General features: G+C 38.3%; 1 protein-coding gene across 8 annotated transcripts in view; it reads left to right on the top strand.

The window, feature by feature from the left end:
- Positions 1 to 22,284, top strand: part of map2 (microtubule-associated protein 2) — a 150,323-nt gene that overhangs the window by 63,014 nt on the left and 65,025 nt on the right. For all 8 annotated transcript variants that reach the window (XM_084725347.1, XM_084725341.1, XM_084725343.1 and 5 more), the window contains one exon: positions 4,438 to 4,574. The gene's annotated coding sequence lies outside the window, so the exon portion shown is untranslated. The remainder of the gene's footprint in view (positions 1 to 4,437; positions 4,575 to 22,284) is intronic.

The following is a 22,284-nucleotide window of genomic DNA, read 5'->3' as shown; positions in this document are numbered from 1 at the left end:
TTACATTACATTATGTTCCATTTCTACATTATATGGCTTTGTTCTGTGATATTACAAATGTACAGCTCAGCAATTATTCATTTTTAATGTCTTCACTCAATATATCGCTCATCAAGAACTTATTTAGGAAGAGAATTACTTAAAGAGCGGTGCTTTTACAGCCGATTTCATCTGAAACTCAGAACGTAACCTTCTCCTGACCAGGTTATGAGTTCAGTTCAGTTCAGTTATCTTGGTGATCTAGTCAGGTTCAAAGAGAGCCACCTTTGTGACACTAAAAACTCTGGCTTTAGACTCAATATACCTCGCTAACACATTCATTTTGCATCATAGTACAGCCCTATGGTCTAACTCTTGCAATATTAGATACTAAAAAACAACCTTACTAAAATTTTTGATCTGTATTTTTAAATTCATCTCAGAGTAGAGAAAGCCAGTGTTTGCCTTGTCCATTCTGGGCTACATTATGGTACAAACATGGCAGGCTATTTGGAAGAGGACCTGCACCCTCTGCAGATATAAACGCCTTATTCTAAGGCCCTAAAACCACAATTCTTTCAAAATACTTGTGAACAGTATATTATATTTTTCCATATTCTGCCCCCCAACCCCTTTAAATCTTGCACAGTGGACCTTTTAAAGAAAAAGACTCACCATGAGTGGCCTTTTACTGTCTTCAAATAAATATTTTGTCGCATTTATGTGCTGTTTTACAAAAAATGACATGCTGGCACCGTGCTGCCAAAGCTGTCAGATGAGTGCAAAAGAGCATGTGCAGACATGTTGCTGTGTGTCCTGAATCTGCCAGTAAATACTCAAATTATTTTATTCCATAAGTTAGGACCATTTGAACCAAAAACCAAGGAGCAAATATCACAGAATGACAGAACAAGCCAAATAAGGACAATGGAAAAGATTTTTTTACGGTTGGCTAATGAGTAAAAAAAAAAAAACATGTTAATTTGATTTGATAATCTGATGCTAAATGCTAGCTCAAGTTATTTGTTGTTACAGTTTGCCTTACAAATCTGCAACACCAGCCTTGTTCCAGACCTTTGAATGGCGAGAATGTTATTCGGTTTCTGGTCTTCAGGCTCCTGCTGCAGTTTTTAATCAAGTACATTAGCAACCCAGTTGTGCAAGCATCTTTTTCTTGCTCCTCTCCTCCAGAACTCCCACTTTCCCTTTTATTCAGTGCGATATAAGAATATAAGCCACTTTTTGTTACATGGTAAAGAAAAGGCTTGTGGTGCTGCTGACTCACTCTGCTTTGATCCTTTTGGAAAAGCAGCAACCCGCGTCAGCACTTAAAGCAACTAACAAAGATGTATTATATTGTTAATATAATATTATTATTGAGGTATTGACTGCACTTCTTTAGCAGGTTTTGGATGAGGCAAAGTATTCTGATTTTTATGGCAGTGAGTCACCTTGATCACGTAATTTACTAATTAGAGTTTTTACAGGCCTTTATAAGTCTGTATTTGGGAAGCAGATGCTTGCAAATTTAATGTGATATAGACAATAGTGGCACTAAGGGGTGACAGACCTGGGGGGCAAAACAAAGTAAAAGAAAGCCACAGTTCAGTCTGACAACTCAGGTTTGAAATGTTCATTACAGCAACAGAACAGAGTTTGGTGTGTGGGCTCTGACCTCATCACTCCTAAGTGGACCCTGCAGATAGATGCTTAATTTCACAATTTTTCTTATTTGTTTAATTCACACAAAAAAGTGTTAGAAATATTCAGCTTTTCAGGTGTTTGTAGGCAGTTTTTTCCCCAATGCACCCAGAAATGTTCCATCTTTCCTTTGACTCTAGTCAGCAAGATGTGCATTTTTGGCTATGCAAAACAAAACCAACAACTGACATGCGACAAATGTTTTTTTACACGGACTGTTTGTCACCATGGAATTAATGAAATCAGTGATCATTGTCATATTTTTCTCTGACAAGTTGTCTCTCTGCCATCACAACGTAGACTCTACACTCTGAACCAGGAGTCCATCCATTAGCTGATTGCTTTGGACGACATACAGCGATAATGACAAGAGGAATTTGAGTCTGGACATACGGGCTAAAGACAGTTATTCAAATTGAACGTCTTCCCCTTGGTCTCTTCATTGCTGGAGGAGAATGAGATTACATCGTCTGGCAAAAGCAGAGATTAAAAAAAAAAGATTTCTTGGATACAACTCAGGAAAACCTGTAAACAATGGACAAGTATCTGTCTGTCTGAATATTTCTGTATCAACTCTGTACTCTAATTAAAATGTTAAGATCCCTGAAACTAATTTGCCTAAAAGCACTTGCTTTATATTTGTCATGTAATGCTCCTATTGTTTTACATATTGGCAAGCAAGGGACATTTTCACTCTTGCTGTGCACTCAAATTATTCAAGTGAAGAATATTGGGCCTCATGCAAGAAAAACTCCTACGAACAGATTTGGAGAAATCTGTAACGTGTTCACTGTAATAAATCATAAAACGATCACGATATGTCATCAGAGATGAAGGAAACATGTTAAACTAAAATACTTCTCCGTCAAGAATTCTGTTCGGGGCCGGTATAACTGTTTTTGTTTACATATTGATTAGTATTCAAATTAATGCCAAACGGTTGGCGAATGAGTAAGTGTCTGTTTATGAGTCATAAGAAATAATTAATTTTTTTTTTACAAGGAGTAGGTGTTTAAGTAGATATATTGAGCAATATGTTAATGGAGTCTGGCAGGTAGAAGACACGCTGCCACTGAACTCAAACTCCAGAGTGTGTATTTTCAGAGCAGTGGGCTTTTGTTTTCAGGTTAACAGGCTCAACTTTACATTGACAGGCGATTGACAGTTGCTACATAAAGCTCCTCTAAGTGATTTAGGAGAATTTGTCACATTCACCAATTTTCTCATATTCTGAGTTTTCTGTAGAAAGTCAATCTGCTGTTATCAAAACCCAGATTTTTCACATATTGGCTGTACATCTTCATAAACAGGTTTGTGCAGGTCGCTCTCCAGGGGAACAGTCACCTATTATGGCACATAACTGCCGTCCATCTCCATGATGAGGACTTTCCCTTGACTCCCTCCTCTTGTTGCAGTCATCAATCGCTTTGCTGTGGCATGACGCTTTCTCGTTTTTTTAAAGCCATTTTTATATTAAACCATTTTGTCTTGACATATGCGGCAGGAAGTGCAGCCTTATATGGTATTTTGGTGTTAATTATGCTAATTTTCAAGTCTCATACACCTGCACTTAGACACAGGGAAGCAGTGTACACAGTTATCTGAAGTCACAGGTGTTTGCTGAATCTGACGTGTCACGCTCGTACAAACCCTTTGTACGAAAAAAGTAAGAGAAAGTTAAGATAAGAATGCAAAAATGTTTTCGCATTTTTTTGATCTAATACAGCTTGAGAGAAAATATATTTTTAACGCAAGTTTTAACATAGTAAAACATAACAAAAGTTATTTGCTCATTTCGTATCTGCAGGTGCTACTTATGCTTCAATAACTATAATAAAGGGCTGAAAAAATAGCAGAAAATCTATTACAATAAGTGTTTCATTTCAGTTGATTTAGAAATAATTTATATTTTTAATGACCTATTTTTAATAAATACCAGAAAAAAAGTTGAACTTAATCACTTTAAAAACCCACAAACACAAAAAAAGACAAATGAGTGATCTCAACTTGATAACAATTTCTTCAATGTCTGCAATAATTTTCTCATTCCTCACTGTTTCTGTTGTTGTGTCACGTGTCACACCTGTTCAGTGATTGGCTGTTTGCGTGTCACTCATAGCACGTTTCATTATCAATGGATATAAAAGGCTGTTTATGAGCCAGGTCATATTTGTAATGTGCGTTCACAGCTGTTCACATTGAAGTGAAACTGTTGAACATTTTATTGGACAATCTCGTTACGACTATTGATTAAATGTCTATTGACAATGCGTATACACATTATAGGGCTTGTTGTGGTCCATATTTCATTCTTGGTGGTGTTGTTATGTGATGTTTAGTAATTTGTTTGTGCCCTTCTTTTTGATTAATTATTTAAAATCCCACCACATCGCCATTCATCCATCTGGGTTCAGCACACAAACAACAAATGGTTGTATCAAACTGTAGGAGTTAATATGCAAATTATTTCTATAACAGATGACTGGTTATTATGGCCATTTATACTCAGTTGCCAGTTTATTGTGTACACACAGCTGACAGCTGTTGATGTAACGTAGTGGTCATTTTGGAGGCTGTAGCATGTCATAGACATACTGAACTAATTATTACATACAGGAATGTTTTACTGCTTGTAGGGCTGGACACCGACCCGAGTGAAATCACTGATCAGTCTAATGTGGATTTGTGGAAATCTGGGTTAAGTAAAAAATGAAAATAGAAAAAATAATAATTGATCGGCTTTTTCATGTTCTTCAGGTGCGACAAGCAGGCCATCCCCCTTGGCTTTCAGTATTCCTCTGACAATCTTGACGTCAGCCCCGTGAGATTTGGAGAGAAGGCAGAGTTTTTGCATCCAGTTTGACTCATCATCTAATCCCAGACCGACTAACCAGGTGAGGATACCTGCTATATGTGTTACCATATGTGTTACCTGCATTACAGCAAAATCTCTGTTTAAATTTTTGCTCGTAAGATAATTCATACAAATCGCTCTAGTTCAAAGTAACAACAAAAGCTGTTGAATATAGTTCTGGAAAGGCTCCTGGTTTCACAATGGGGGCATCAAAGTTATTGCTGCAATGTAATGATAAGAAATAAAGTGTAAGTGTCCAACACCAAAATGTTACATTCATATATTTACATGTAATAAAGGTACATGTACATATTTCTAAGTAAATATGTGAAGTTTACTTTATTTTGTGTTTTAAAAAAAAGTGTAAATTTGACATATTTCTGCATAAAAATCCACAAAGTGTACAAAGTTCTGTGAAAAAAACACATTTAGAAATTTATCTGTAAAAAAAGCATAATGTTTACATATTTATGTGTAAAACAAAACGTAAATTTTACGTATTTATTGTAATAAAGAGGACAGTGCTTACATACAGCATTGTGTAAAAAAAGCGAATGTTTTTACATCTCTGCTTTTTGTTTAAAAAAAAACAACAACAAAGTTTGCTTGTTTTTTGTTTAAAAAATTAAATTTTACATTTTCTTTATTTCCATGTTGTTGTATATTTCAGTTTTAACACAGATTTTGCACATTTGCATAATTCTTTGGAAAAACTCAAAATGTACAAATTAAGGTGTAAAATATTTCTGCATAAAATATGTAATATTTTTCTATAGTTTACATATTTTGTGTTTTTAAAAAAACTCAAAGTTTGCATGTTTTTGTATGAAAAAAAAAGTAAAAATGACATATTTCTGTGGGAAAAAAATGTAAAGTTTACAATTTCTCTGTAAAGAACAGAAAGTTTACATATTTCTATGCACTCATACATCCAAAACCAGTCAAAATCTCATGCAGTGTTATTTGAAGCCTATTCCGAACCACATAAATGTATCCTAAACGTCTGAGATGTGGTGAATACCTGTCAGAGAGAGAAAAAGAAACATTTACAACAAGAGACACAGAAAGAATGCCTGTTACCTCCGCAGATGAAATGGCCGTGTGGGTGGATGTACATGTGAGTGCAGGCTGCTAGGAGCTGTGAGTGGGAAGTTGGTACTGAGTGGGAAGAGAAGAGCTGCTTTAGTGAGACGATCAGCACCAAGGCCTGCTGAAAGGCAGTCACGCTTTCATGGCTTCTCTTTGTTTTCTGCACTTGTTCAAATGTAGTGAGGTTGGTGATGGATGGTGGGTAAGAGTGTTTTATCTGTGTCTGCCATCGTCTGTATCTGTGTGTGGGTCAGTATCTGGTTTTCCTTTCTTTTATTTTAGTGCAAAATCATGAAATATTTACTGTTTTATAAGGACTGACAGAAACATGACAGAATAGACTGAATAGACTGGACAGAAAGAGCACATTATGTTCAAAGCATGTATAAAAGAAACTCAACTTAAGTGACTGATTTTAACTGATTCACATACCGTACAAGTACTATTTTGGTGTCAATAACATGAGAAAAACTACCCAACATGGTGATGATGAATGAGACAAAGTGTGTGTCGGAGTAATGAAACAAAAGATTAATGAACAATTGAAGTGAAACATTGTCAGAAATATCAAATATGTATTGTAGAAGAGGGACGCTCCAGTCTGGAGTTGCTGATAATCATTTCAAATAATTGATTGGTTGTCAGCTTTTATAGTCAAATCATTATTTAAGCTGTGCTGCTATTGAGAAATGTTCATTGTGTGTGTCAGGATACACTTGTCTGGCTGACAATGCCAATGTGTGTTACTTTGTCTTTGAATAATGTCAGTTGATACAAGATGTTTTTATTCCATCCATCCACTGCTGTTATACAGATCTTATCTTAAATCAAGGAGTTGATGCATTGAGATAAAAAAGAGGCTGCAATGAGATAATGGGCCACCCCACTTCCAAAAGAGTTGGGACGTCGTGCAAAAAAATATATGTAAAAACAGAATGAAATGATTTGGAAAAAACTTTTTAAACTTTTAATCGAATACAATTTTAATGTTCAAACTGATAATCTTTATTGTTTTTTGTTAAATACACACTCATTATAAATTTGATGCCTGCAACACATGGGAACAGGAGCAGGTTTACCACTGTGATACACCACCTTTTCTTTTATCAACACTCACTAAGTTTTAAAAGTTTTTTTTCTGTTATTTCTGCTGTTGTATTTTTGCATTTCATAATGCACCACACGTGTATGAACCTTCACAGATATGACAGTTACCCAAGATGCCATGGGCACTAACGAACCCCCAAATCATCACAGATGCTGCGTTTTGACGTTAGTGCTGGTCACAATCTGGGCGGTCCTTCTTCTCTTTAGCCCGGAGGTCATGACGTCCATAATTTTTACCAAAAACAATCTGAAATGTGGACTCGCCAGACCACAGCACACTTTTCCACTTTGCGTCAGTCCATCTCAGATGAGCTCGGGCCTCAGAAGTTGTCAGCGTTTCTGGATGTTGTTAATATGTGGCTTTCACTTTGCATGGATGAGTCTTTACTCGCCTTTGTAGATGCAGCAGCAAAGTGTGTTTACTGACAACGGTTTCCTGAGTGTTCCTGAGCATCACTGATTTTATAAATCTTCTAATGATATTATGGATTGTAGATGGTGAAATCCATAAATTTTTGCAGGTTTGTATTCTTAAATTGTCAGATCATTTTCCCACACAGTTTTTCACAAACATCACCCCATCATGCTTGTGAACAGCTTTTCCAGGATTCCTCTGTAATACCCAATCCTGATATCATCACCTGTTACCAGCTAACCTGTTTACCTGTTGAATGTTGCAAACAGATGTTTTTAGGCATCCCACAACTTTCCCAGTCTTTTGTTTCCCCTGTCCCCAATTTATTTGGAACATGTTGCAGCCATCAAATTCAGAATGAGTAAATTATCTTTGTGGCCATAACAACAGGTAAATGAAAACCCACATAGTGGCATCTGCAGTGTTCTTTTCTAGTTTCAAATGCAAACATATTACTGTAGAAATGAGTCATTTGTACTATAGAGGAATGCAGAATTTCTTTGAGTTACCTGTTACGTGGTTAGACAAGCAGGCTTGTGGCTGGATGGGTGCTGGTTTGATCGCTGGTGCTTGCAGGGCAGCTTATGTTAGACATATTTAAGCCTCCAAAACAGATGAAAAGAAACCAACTATAGTTATGAGACAGGATGTGAATCTCAGTGTCTGGTATCAAAGTCAGCTGCTTTGTACTTCTAATTTACTCCTCCCAATACTTCACATCACTATTTCTACTCCTGCCTCTACAGGATATCAGCCAGTGCTCATTATTCACACAGCTGCAATAGTTCCCTTTTAAATGTCTGAACAAGTTACCAATACTTTTGTTTTTCTGATGAGAACTGTTATGTTGAAACAGGACATGTCAGTACTCGGTCACAGGTTTTTAAAGGCCTTTCCAGTACCGATGGTGACAGAATTCATGGATTAAAGCTCCTAAAAGTCATTATTTTATGCTGTTCAACATCTTTTTACTTTCATGTGGGAAAAAAAATCATAAGTGTACATATTTCTTAGATCAAAAGCCTTTGAAGCTGCATTTACTGTACACCTTTACCAGAACTCTATGCTGACAGTCACTCTAATAAGGTCTTCTTTTCACGGTGTCGTGCACGAGGTGGGTTTCAGTTCAGATTTTATAAAATGACACTTGTGAAGATGTTGGGTCGACAAAACTGACAAGATGACTTTAATATATCAGTCGAGCCCTATTAGATAATTAACTCTGTAATGTTTTACTGTGAGGAGCTGCTGTAGTAGAGAGCTTGTACACAGAGCATGACAGGGACATTTGTAGGCCTTCTAGGGAAGGATTTTATCCATCTTTTGTGGATAAAATTACCTGACCCTGAACTACTTTAGCTTAGTTATACACAAGAAACTCCACTTTCTCCTGCTCCAGTAACACCAGCCTCAGGGCTAACAAGTGATTTCTAACATGACAGAAATGTTGACTATAGCCCGAGAAAGTTAAATGAAGAGTTTGACTGTCTGGGAAGCATGTTTATTTGCTTTCTTGTTGAGAGTTAGATGCTTGATACCACTGACATGACTGTGCAGTAAATATGTAGCTGGAGTCAGCAGCTCATTATTTTAGTTTAGCACAAAGACTGGTAACAGGGGATTGTTAAATTTGCATCTTAAACCGTACAAAAATACAAAACAAACAGGCTTGGAGTGTAGTGGATTACATGTAGCAGAGTTACATTATTAGGATTAAAAAAATTACAGTTACAGATAAAAAAAAAAAAAGATGTAATCAGACTACAGATAGTTTTACACTTTACAACACTCTGGAGCAGTGGTTCCCAACCTTTTTTCCTTGGAGACTCCCCTACTTCTATATATATATATATATATATATAAAAAGCTGAGCCCCCCAGCCCACACACAACACACACACACACACACACACACACACACACACACACACACACACACACACACACACACACACACACACACACACCAAAAGAATGAGTGAGTCATTCCAAAGCTGTATTGAGATTGGGTAGGTTGGGGAACCAATGGTCTTGAAGGAAACCGTAGCTAATCTTACAGTGACCAATTCATTATCATGGCCTCTAGTGAAGAAAATGCTTTCACTAGGCGGAAGGTTTGGCATTATTTTGTCTCTAAAACAGAAAAGGGGAACAACATCATGGTGCAGTGACATTTCGGCTTTCCAGCTGTGAAAATTCTGTCAGCATCCATCCTAAACATTTACAGGTAAGACCAACCGCTAACGTTAGCTAGCTAACCTTTGGGACTGTAGGTGGAGATGCTGGTGTGCAGGATGTTGTGTGGGTAAAAGTACAGTTTGAGTGTGCAGTATGAATAGTATAAATGTACATAATAATCGCTGTTAATCTAAATGTCTGTTTGCATACAACAAAGGAAGGAATCGCAGGACAATAAATTAATAAACATTGAGGTAATCACTGAGGTAGTCAACAATTAAAAGTGATCAAGTTTTCTTACGTCCATATTGTGATAACCTATTTGGACTAGTTCTTAATAGGTAATTAATAATTATTTTGGAATACATGTTTAAAGGACTAGTGTATAGGATTTAGTAGCAACGTTTTTTTTGTGAATACCGCTCGCCTCACCCTTCCCTTCCAAGTGTGTCAGAGAATCTTTGAGAAGAACATAAAAGGCCTTTGAACCAGTGTTTGGTTTGTCTGTTCTGGGCCACTGTAGAAACACGACAACTTCGCACCTGCTGTTGATATAAAGGGCTCATCATAAGTTAGCGAAAACACAGTGATTCTAAATGAAAACATGCTTATGAAGAATATATTGTTCCATTTTTGCCATGATCTGCCAATAAATCCCCCTAAATCTTACACACCTTTTAAGTAACCTGCAATCCTGCAAACAAAGTTTAAAAATTACTGTTTGCCATGTTACTGGAGGTCTGCTAGACTATTTTTTTTATCTGCGACCAGTTGCCAGGGAACCAGTGAAGACATATCAAAGTTGTTGGTTTTATACTTTATACTTTATACTATTTTTGTGCATTTCCCATCTTCTTACTGAGCTAAGCTACCCAGCTGCAGGTTCTAGCTCACCTAGCTAATATGTGTATTTTCCAAAATTTCAAACTGTTTTTTTAAACTCACATATGCATGGTTTCAAATATCTGCACACCTGCACATAGCACACATATGCAAATATGCAGCTTCATGCACAAACATGCACTCGTAAATATATGTACAGTAAACACACACACACACACACACACACACACACACACACACACACACACACACACACACACACACAGAGGAACAATGTCTCGTATCCCTCAACTCCTCTCTTGCTCTCTGGCTCCTGCAGCGAGACGGACCTGAGAGGAGAGCCCTGCAATGCAGCATCTGTGTGACTCACACACATGCACATACACACACACACACACACACACACACACACACACACACACACACACACACACACACACACAGTGAGATGGTGGCGCGTGAAAGTGCTCAGATCGTAGGAGGGAGATGAGGAGAGCGAGAGAGAGCAGAGTGAGGGGAAAGATGAAGCCTGATGAGAGGCGGAGGAGGAGGAGGAGGAAGAGGAGGAGGAGTGAGTAGGAGGAGGAACAGTGATGGGAGGAGGTGGAGGAAGGTGAGGAAGAAATAGTGGGTGGGAGGAAGATTTGTAGGTGAAAGGATGCAAAGAAGTCAGACAAAAGAAGAGAAGAAGAAGCAGATAAGAGCCATGGAAATGACAAATGGACTACTTAATTAACTTGGTGATTACCTTGTCTGGGGAGAATTTTTATGGCTGATGTGTTCATAGACAGTTTATCAGTTCAGCTTCATCTCTTTAAGCTGGACACACATTGTGATACATGCTCGAACTGACAAGGGAGCATTTGTCTTGAAATGAATGAGAATAAACCAGAATATTCTCACAGCTAGCGATTTAATCTTGAGAAAACTTTTGATTGCTCTGTGATGTCGTCATTAGATTTTTGCTTTGCTAATTGCTGTTTTTGTTGTGAGGAGATGTTCTGTAGGAACAGCCTGTAATTAGCCTTCAATTCGCTGATATCTGCAAGCTCTTGCTTGATAATTTGTTGGGCTAAGATAATTCATGTTAGTCTATGAAAAATCCCAAAACAGGGCTCAATGATAATGCTACAACAGAATTAACAGAAAGCACTGTATTTAGTCAGTGAGCTGTAACTTTGTTGCAAACTAACTAAACACATCAGTCTGCAAAAAGGCTGCTCTTATTTGTGGCACTGTTGGCTGTTTTGCAGTGGTGGGCAGAGAAAATCTATACTCAAGTAATTTGAGAAACCTTCCCAAGTGAAAGTAAAAAAGTACCTGATGAATAAATTACTCAAAGCAGTGGTGGGCGATATGGCCCTAAAATAATATGAAATAACGATTAAGGGTGGGAGAGAAAAATAAATTCTATTAAATCTTGCGATTCCTCTTTTCGCCATTCACATGTCAAGGCATACATTTCCTCTAATCTGTGGAAACAAACCAATAGCAGCTAATTTCGAGCTGACTTCCCATTGCTAACTCAGTCTATTACCCTGGCTTCAGCACTCCACCCTGACCAGCTACAGCAACTCCAAAAGGTCAAAACTCAAACTCAAAATTCAAAGTTTTAAAGTTCAGTTTCATGTGTGAATAATGTTAAAGGCTCATGTGTCTGGAGTGTTCATTTTGGCCTCACATCTTGGTTTATTTATTATTTTATCATGGCACAAGCATTTTATTTACTTTATAAGCAGTATAGCAATGCTGCTGCTTAAAATAAAACTCAAACAGATAACTCAGACCCCCCCATACATTTATCAGGACCCTCCCTCTAACATTAATGTTGAAGTTGGGTAACTGCTTTTAAACCACAGTGATTCAAAAGCCACTCCCTACAAGATAAGTTCATGTCAGAAACAACAAAGTTGCACATAAAAAATTACCATAGCTAACAGTAGCTAGCTAACTACATTTTCACCTTCAGTATGCACAGCTTACTTCAGTGTGCTTGTGAACATTGAAGGACTTTTTAAAAGTCTATTTTTCAGGAGGCACTGCAGGCACTTCATCAAAGCTGTTGTCCTTCTTAGATTTTTTGTATGAAGAATGTGGGCAAATGTGTCCAGGGATCGGTGCTGGAATTGGCGTCTCGTTCTTGGTTTTGCTCCATCGTTGTCACATCATGGCCAAAAAAAATGTGTTGCTTATTTTTCTTCCACAGTTGCAACTTGTAGAACTGATCCTGATGTGCTCCCCCCTTTACACTTACAGGAGCAATATGCAGCAATTGTGCCATGGACTGTATATTGAACGGGTTAATGTACGAGCTATGGTCGAAGCGAGTTGTTTTCCCGCCGCCCCCACCTCCCCAGACTTGGGGAAGCTTGGGCTGACTGCTCAGCTGAGTTGATCAGCTGTTTGTAATTGTCAGTTGTCAGGCAATGTAAAACTAAGCCCATTATCGTGAAGACAAACGTACGCTGCCACTGGAGTTTGAGTTCAGTGACTGCCTGTCTCACTGCCTGCCACGCTCCATTAATATATTGATTAATTGAATCGTTTTAAACAAATACAGCTTCTGCAAGATTATTAGGGATTTCTTCCAATTCATAAACAGACACTTAATCACTCCTTTAATGATTACAGTAAAGATATTACAGATTTCTTCTTTAATCCCTACATTTAAACCAGAGTCAATGTTCTTAAGGTATAAATGTCAAATAAGTAGAAAGTAGATTATGGACTCAAAATATACTCAAGTAAAGATTAGAAGTACAGTTTAAAAAAATAACATAAAAAGTACTCATTCTTAAAAAAAACAAAACTTTTTACTCATGTAGGGTTTTTTTTGCTGCAGTTATGACACATGAAGGTTAAGAATGTGTCATTGTAACTTTTAATCTGGTTCTGAGGGTGAAGAGGAATTTTGAGTTCCTGTATTTCCACCTCACCCAGCACTAATCTTTGATCATGGGCTGTTAAAAGCAAAGGTGGCGAGGAATAGAAACTTTTAGCCTTTGAAAAGGACATACAGTTCCTCTTCACCAAAGCTCTTTCCTTCTATGTGACGAGTGACAAGTGCATTTAAGTACCAGATGCAAAATTTAAAATTTTGCAGTCTGTCGCTTAATGGACTGTAGTTTTGTTTGAGCGAGACAGCCCACCTGCTATTTTGAGGCCACAGGAATAGCTATGTGCAGCAAGTATTTCTCTCTCTCTCTCTCTCTCTCTCTGTGTGTGTGTGTGTGTGTGTGTGTGTGTGTGTGTGTGTGTGTGTGTGTGTGTTCTGTTTTGACTCTACTTATAATAGTGTGTCCTTGCCAGTATATATTCTTTCTATTGACCGAACATCAGTTACTTTCTGTGGATTGTGCCCCACTGAGAAGATACTGTTGGAAAAAGTGAGGACTTTTCTCTCCTTTGACAGTTAATGTCAAAGTGCCCTTCAGCAAACAGACTTTGTGGATTTGTCCAACGTGAAGTAGGTGGCTGCTGGAAGCCATCATGATGCTCTTTCACCTTGCCCTGCATAAATCAAGTGGAACAAAAGAACATATATACATAAATAATGTAATATTTTAATATAAGGTTTGCTTTTTTCCCACTATTAAAAATCTATAAAAACTCAACTCTTGAAGTTGTTGTGAAGTCAAAATCGATGTTTAAGTGTTTTTATTGCATGTGTATACTTCACCTATACACCTGTTTCTGGCCCAACAATGATAAAAATGTAATAATGTAGATATTCTTGGGTATTTCCAATGATATTTCATAGTTTGTCTTTTCCAGCAGTTTCAATTTGAAACGGTTGATGACACATCCTGCACTTGGAGGCATAACTAAAGTTTTATCCAATGAAACACTTTAATGCTTATGACGCAGTGGAACGCAATACGCTGTTGGTAGGGCCCACATCCGAATCAACCAATATCTGACAAAATACTCAGAACAGAGTGCGCCATAGAAAAATGGGAGGCATCCAACAGATAAAAGGGAATTAAAGAGCTGGGAGAAGACCAAGAAGCCAGCGTCATTACTCTGAGCAAAACCAGGGAAGATTAAATTGTTTCAGTCATGGCAAAGCAGCGCTGTGTGAACAAGTGTAGTAGGCAAACACTTTTCAAAATATTCTGTGAATGCCAGTTTAATCAAGTCAGCCTCCCTTAGCCATGGTAGCAAGCTAACGATAGCTGTTTCTGAGCTAAACATGTTTGCTAACCATCCACAGGTGCTAACATTAACTTGTTGATGTTGCATTTAGCAACTGTTTTGTTTGGGCATTTTGTGAAGTTATAATAACCACAGGTTACACAGGTTATGACAAATGGCACAACAGCTGTAGGTGTGCTGCTTGTTTAAGTCAAGTCTCAAGTCACTGTGTGTACAACTTGCTATGGCAACGACTGTGCATGTAGGATGCAGTGGATGTCAACTTCACTGCTTTACTACTCCTTTAATCTGTTATTATTTCGGTTTTGTTGCCAAAACACACATCACCTGTGGCAGAAATACTCTGCCATGGTGTTGGAAAATGATGGCTTGGGGTTTAGAATAAAGAACAGCCGACCCTGAGATGATCAATAAATGAAGTTGCCATATTTCAAACATGCAGTTAGATCAGCTGGATGCACCGCTGCAGGTGACCCTGGAGGAGAGGAGGTGAGCGGATAATAGCCGTGCTGCAGCTGCAAGTTAAGGCTGCACTTGTCTGGCCAGGAAAATGAAGCGGAGGAAATGAGATTCAAACAACAGGAAACCAGAGACTGTTGTGACCACACTGAGATGACCTTCTGCAAGAGGAGGAAGGAGGTTCCTGTGTTTTTACATTGATGATGCTTTGTGATCAAATACAGTCACAGTTGATGAAAATGCACCACATAATTATTTCCTGGATGTATAGGTTTATATGTATTTATTTGGTCTTATATTTTCACCCTATTCTAAATTGACTTAATCATCCGTATTGCATTTTGTGTGTATTATGAAAGAACTACAACTGTAATTTCATTGTACAACCCTGTGTTGTATAATGATAATAAATGCCCTTGAATCCTTGAACTTAAGTGCAACTCGAGTGCAAGTTGCAGACTCAAGTCCCTCTGTGGTTGTTTAATGAATTTCTGTGGTGTATAATCTCTTTTTTCTCTGAATAACCTCCTGAGGCCATAGTTTTTAGCCAGACAGAGTCGGGGGAGGAAAAGTACCCTGAGTGGTCTATTCTTAGGACATAGTGGAGAAAATTGCCCCCTGCAGCATCTATAGAAAGCTTTTCAGGTTTTTTGATGCAAAAAAAAAAAAAAGTTCTATTTTCTAGCAATACTTCAATAGAGCCTTGCATAGGGGCAAAAAATGCAACATATTTACTGGATTATTTTCATCACCTCACATCCACCGTGCGTTGGAAAATGCAACTTGTCACTGCTGATTCATCCCTGGAAAAAGATGATGTTTGCCAGTATACAGTAGGTGAAAGAAGAAGAGAAACTGAACCTGTAGACTCAGCCTTCTGTGCACTCGTAACACTTTCAGGACTTGTAACAGCCTCAAACTGTAGAGGCATACAGTGTTTGTCAATATAAAACAGATATGAATTATTAATGTGCACAACAAAACACAGTAGAACCAATAATCACTGTTTGTACTCATACATACGTACATGTTGCTTAGCAACTGCTTTGATTAGCTAGTGTTGAAAACACTGCAGAGCATTTTGGGAAGAAAACAGGATCTTTGCACATTTAAATAAATCATATGGATTAGTGTGTTTTTGCAGCAGCGAGGACATGTAATGTTCTTGTTAGATTCTCTCTTATTATTAGTATTGACTGCTTACATTACTCCTAAAAATATCTTTAAGCTGTAAAAAAAAATCATTGTAGCTTCAAGTAACGTTCATGTAAACTAGTTTTTTCTGAGATGACACACAATAAAGACGAAACAAAGAGGAGTGCACTCAGTAGAGCGTAGGTCCCCACCAGGCAACAGATGGTGAAGCACCTACTGCAGTGTCATCACAACTGCCAGATGCAACCAGTGGAGATGTGCTGTGCAAAGAGGTTTAATATATGCCAAAAATTATTGTAATTATTATGGCACTGTATATAATAATTTGGCATATAGTCTGGGGACAATGACTATTTTTATTGCATGTGTGCAAAGCAATTCAAAGATCAATTGAGACAACATTCACTTTAATGGAGCTAGCCTAATTCATTTTCACAACCTGTCGCTACAACCTGAAAATGATATGAGCAGCAGCTGATATGAATGTTGAATGTAGAGTGATACTGATTGTTCTGACACCCTTAATGAACAGCTTTAACATAGTGCCTTTTTAACCTAATTTTTCACAAACTACTTCATTCAATTAATGGAGGATCTTATTCAAAATATTGATCATTTCTCTGGAGAATTGCTGCCACTCATCAACCAACAGACAAACATTTCAGTGTAGCTGTTACATTTTAATATTAATCAGCTACAGGTGATATAATCTGCCACCGATCATTTTGTCCAGCAAAAGCAACATCAGCACTGACTACAAATGAGGGGCCTGCTAATGTTACCTGCATGTTTTCAGTTTAATGAAAAAGTATGTTCAGGTCTTGTTCACAAATGAAAAAAGAACCATGAGTTTGTGGTTTGATGAGGCTCTAGCAGTAATGCTGGACCATTGTGGTGAAGAGCGAGCTGAGCCAAAAAGCAAAGCTTTATATATAATCATGAACTTTGAGTAGTGAACAAAAGAATGAGATTGCAGATACAAGAGGCCAAAATGAGTTTCCCCTGCAGGGTGGCTGAATTCACGATTGTTGAAATGTTCAGGATTTAGTCAGAACATGCTTTTAAAAGCAGGTCAGACAAATCAATTGCTGGGTCCACTGGATAAGTGGTTCTTAGCCAAGGCTCTCTCTCTGAATGTTTCAGAAAATAAAATACCAATACACTCTCATTAACAAATGTACTCATCTTCAAGTATTTGTGCAATTATATTTGAAGGTACACTCGTTAAATCTGTAGTGCCAGGCGTTTGCAAAAGTCAGGAATGGTCTTTTGGCTGTAAATGCTCGGAAGAAATTCTTCCCAATTCACTCAGAGAAAGTCAGTTTCTCTTATCTTCAAGCTTTGTATCATGATTGATCACTAATTGATGAAATAAAGCAGTGGTTGTAGTCTGTTAGAGCATTATATTGGACTGGTAGCTAATATTTAAAGCTACTACAAGAAGTTTTGTGCAGGTTATGAAACACTCATTTGAAGACTGACGTCTCTATACGACCTACATAAGCAAACGAGACCACTGCCGAGAAGACTGGCTTTTTCTATATAGTTATTCTTTGCCTGCCACTGGGTCGGGTTCTTCTTCAACTCAGTCACAGGGCGTACTACATTAGCTAGTTTAATTTTTGATGTTATATTCTGTGGTTATTACGTGGAAACACTACCCCTTTGTCCACAGGGGGGCTCCGAAATCAACAAAATGTGGAAGGTCCTTCTAGTAGCTTTAAGTTAATGATGCAAATTTTGTGTTTTTTTCTTAATAGATACATTACAACAATAACAATCATTAATAATTAATAATCATTTAATTTTATTATTTCAAATTTATGTTTCCTTATTCATCAAATGGCTCTGCTAGACAAAACAATGTCAAATGAGGCTCACTTATTGCCACTGCCACTAGACTATCAATTAATTACTGATCAATGCATTTTTAATTGGTTTCATTTTTAATGATGATTAATTAATTAATGCTTAGATTCTCAAACAGTGACGCTAGTATCACTGGCGGTACTCAAGCTGCCTCTGGTGGAAAACTGAAGAATGTCCTAAAATTTTAAAGATAAAATTAATTTATTCAAAAGCAACATTGGTCATAATGGTGGTCACTCAGAGAGCTTAATATTTTCTGATGTGGTATTTGCTTTAAAAAGTTAGAGCAACCCTGGGTAATTAATTAATCATTAATATCCCTTATTTACATGCTGATCAGTTACACAACTGTAAAACTTTAATGAGTTACATGTTATTATTCAGAATGTCCAGTAACGTCCAGCTCTGCTCGTCTGCTCACTATTCAACTCCATCCCTCTCTGGCACGCAAAGAAAGACAGAGAGAGAGAGAATCAGCATCAACTATCCCTCTGGCAAAATGCCACAGGCTTTTTGCCAAGTGCAACAGACCTGCTGTCTACTGAGATGCCCGACGTCTAACTCTATCACATCACCATCGCATACAGTCTCACTCCTCACTGGACACAATGCCTTGAGGACAGTATATTATCTGGACAATATGGTATCCAGTGATCTTCAATTTTCCGCTCTTCACTTGTCTCCATCATTTCCACTCTAAACTGTTCTTTAAAAGGCTTTTTTTCTGTTTCATTCTCCTTTCCTCTGTTAACCATCCACTTCATTTCTCTCCTCACCAAGTCTCCTTGACAGTCCATCATCTTACTCAGATTTTTACATCATACATAAACCAGTGTTTCATTCTTGAATATACGGCAGATGCATGGGATGTTAATTAGCAGGGATGAGCCTCTGTACTGCATTGCAGCTGCAGTTTGTTTTGTTCTGATGAGAAAGGCGTAGTTTCACATGATAATGTTCCCTAATGCCTCTCTAATCTCGAAACCCAGCATGCAGCATGCTTTTTCATAATGCTTAGTACTGGTCCCAGTTGTCGTTTTTCATACTTTCACCCAGCAGGTGGTGCTGTTTCATTCACACGTGCTGCACGCCCTCCCTGCTGCTCACAAACATACAGACCATACATTAAGCTCTGTCATTAGCAGCTCACCAGGCCTCCAGGAAGCTACATTTCCGTCCTCCCCTCCTCATGGACCACCACTGTCACCCTGAGCCAGGGCCACCAGTCAGGATGATCTTGTTGGGTCTGGAAATCGGCCACAAAGCTCAAAGTGACCTTTTATCAGACAGACAGCACTGAGACAGAACATCAGGACAGCAGTCTCATTTCTGTATTTTATGTCTCTTTTAATATTGAGAGTGCTCGTCGATGGAGGCCCGAGCAGGGACACAGTGGTGGAACAGGCAGCAGAAGGGACAGTGACAGTTAAGGGGCGATGCAAAATATACTGCCCTGGCTTTTGGATAGCGACAGAGAGGGCATTTTATGAGGCGACTGTGCAGTTTTGTGTGCCGTGGAGTCTCTGTAGAGGCTTCATTCATACTGATGTTCCCTTCAGAGCTGAGTCATGCAAAGCTCCATTGACTCCTGACTCTGATCCATTTAGGCTGCAAGGGCTTACAGCCGTCAAATATTCTACTTAGTTCTATTCTATCCTTTCTGTCTGTTCAATGCTATTCTGCTCCTCTGTGCTCTATCGTTATGGTATTCTATTCCCAAGGTTCAATGTAACCCACAGACCTGTCAGTTGAGCTCACTGGCACCACCTAATATGTTTCAAATGGGTCTTTTCATGGATTATAGACCATAACGCTATCAAAGGAAAAATCTGTTAATATGTTTACTGTACTAAATCATAAAATGACCATGATGTGTCATCACAGATCAAGGAAACATGCTCAGTTGAAATACTCCCTTCACTTGACATGAATGCTACACCCATGATGTCCTCTTTCGAAATTTCCATTCTGGACCGGAATAACTGCTTTGCATGTCAATGTCATGTTAATCACTGTCAAATTAATGCAGAATTTTTGCGGAATAAGTAAGTGTCTGTTTATGAGTCGTAAGAAATCATTAATAATCTTGTAGAAGGCGTAGATATTTATAATGGTTAAATTGAGCAAAATGTTACTGGAGTTTGGCAGGCAGTGAGACAGGCAGTCATTAATTCATCACCCCAAGTGTGTATTTTCAAAGCATTTTTCAGGATAACGGGCTTAACTTTACATTGACAGAAAACTGACATTAATAAACAGCTTATCAATTTACAGTGGAGTGGTATGTTGCACATCCTGTGCTCCTGCAGTGTTCCTGCAGCCTGCCTGGGGAGGAGGGTGCAGGCCAGACTTGCTTCAACCATGCACCGTACATTAAACAAGATTACAGCCTATTTAATATACAGTTAATATACAACTTGCTATTTACATTTTTACATGAGCAATGGTCACATATCACTCTTTTAATTGTATAAAAGTGAACATTGTTACATTTTTAAAACACAAAACAAAGTCAACCATGGAATTGGGGCTGAAACACTTCCTCAAGAAACTGTTGTGTTCTTTGTTTGGAAGCTTTATTTAATTAATGTAAGTATATACAAAGCAGTAGTGGCAACCATCGTAGTGTGAAATACAGTTTCACACTAGAGAGTTGCAGTGAAAAGACAAGACAGATGCTGCTGTGTTTTATTCTGAAGGGCAGCAACGGGGCCAAATACCTCCTAAGACTGTGATGTTTATTGTGACTTCGGCTATATCTGCCACCTTCACTTTAACACACAGCTCCTCTCACTCACCAGAGCAGCCTGCAGTCTCTTCACGTGTCTGTGACACAGCCTTCGGTGTTGATTGGCTATTACTCGTGAGGTGTAACCAGTCAGACAGTTATGTGGGCAGGACATTGAGTGAGTCTGGTATTATTATACTGTCTAGCGTATAAATATCTATCATATTTATTATAATACAGTATAGTAGTAGAGTTATACAATGAGCATGTTGACCTTGTTAGTAGCCGTTAGCTCCGTTAGCTGTGTTGTGGTATACACGCTGCTTTCAGTGGCTAAAAATCAGACCCAGTAAGTCCGGGAGTAATGCCGGACTGTATACTGGTTGTAGATCAGTTGTTCACCTTCACCACAGAATGGATAGATGCCTCTTTTTTAGTGAAACACCAGCGACAGTAAAGTTACATGGTGCCCGCTGGCTGACTTGGCTGACAGCAAAGTCCGGTATGGGGTAGTCGAGGCAGATTACAAAGCAGACATCCAGAGACATAGACTTTTTAAAAGAGCGTTTAAACTAAAAGTTAATAAAAGAACATTAAAATTGAAGTAATCAAGCAACAGCCAGCCTCTCAGCGTCTGTACAGTTGCGGTGTGACAAATCAGGGAGTGGCGCGTTGTGACTGATAACACACAATCTGGAAAACATGTGGGTCACCGTTTAAAAAATTCTCTGTTTTAGGTCTCGTAAAATGCTGGAGCACCGTGAGCACTAGGTAAAAATGTAGTGAGATTTATGTGTTTTAAAATGAAAACATTGCATTGTGGCTGCAGCCCTAGGTATATATTTCGACTGGTCGCTTGCTAAATAGTTTTCAGAAATGTTTAATTGTGATGTAAGATCTTTTTACTGACTAAATTCACTGAACAAAAATACTGAAGATACACTAATTTCATAGTACTATTTCATTTTTCTTCAAAACACAAATGCTGATATATTTTCTTTCAGTCTGGTGGAAATTTAATATGCCATTCTTTTCAATTTTATCTTATTCTATGCTCTTCTGTTCTACTATCTTGTGCAGGAGGTGAGCAGTAGTGTTCAAGGTATTGTGAATGCAGTGACTAGTGCTCACTGTAGCAGTACGCCGGTCCCAGGCTGCAGTTATTGACTCCTGTTTTCTCCAGCAGACTTCACTTCAGTCTCTGAGTCTCTGTGGACTGCAGAGCTAAATGACAAATTGCTCTTTCACACATCCCCTTATGCACAACTACACAGGCTGCTCAGCAAAGCCTTGAAGTACTCCCAGCTACAAACCTCCTGCAAAGACCACAAATTCCTTTTTAAAGCATTCTCTGTCTTGTGTGTTTGCTTGCGGGCTCACAATTGTCTTTTTCTCAAACAAAGACACATTAATTTGAGTGTTTGAAGGCTAATGTTGTTGTTGTTATTATACGACTGAAAATAAGGACTTTTTTGTGATATTATATCAGTGCCAATATCTAGAGAGAAGGTGAAGCAGCATACAAAAAATAAAAATATATAATCAAAATGGTCAACAGTATAACTAACCTAATTATCTGCATAAAGGGATTTCACGTACACGATCTTGTGTATTGATCTTATGCTACATCAAGCCCATTCATCTGCTTCTCCACCTTCTGCCCAATATCGTCCGTCCAAGAGATCATTGAATCTTACTGCCTGTCCCTGCCTCAGGCGATTATGTGGGTTGATCAATATTTTCCCCTTTTGCC

The sequence above is a fragment of the Lutjanus erythropterus genome, chromosome 8 (assembly GCF_056507025.1).
Source record: "Lutjanus erythropterus isolate fLutEry1 chromosome 8, fLutEry1.hap2, whole genome shotgun sequence".
NCBI classification, from domain to species: Eukaryota; Metazoa; Chordata; class Actinopteri; order Lutjaniformes; family Lutjanidae; genus Lutjanus; species Lutjanus erythropterus.
The sequence above is the reverse complement of the archived record's forward strand: the minus strand, read 5'-3'. Positions and strand labels throughout refer to the sequence as shown.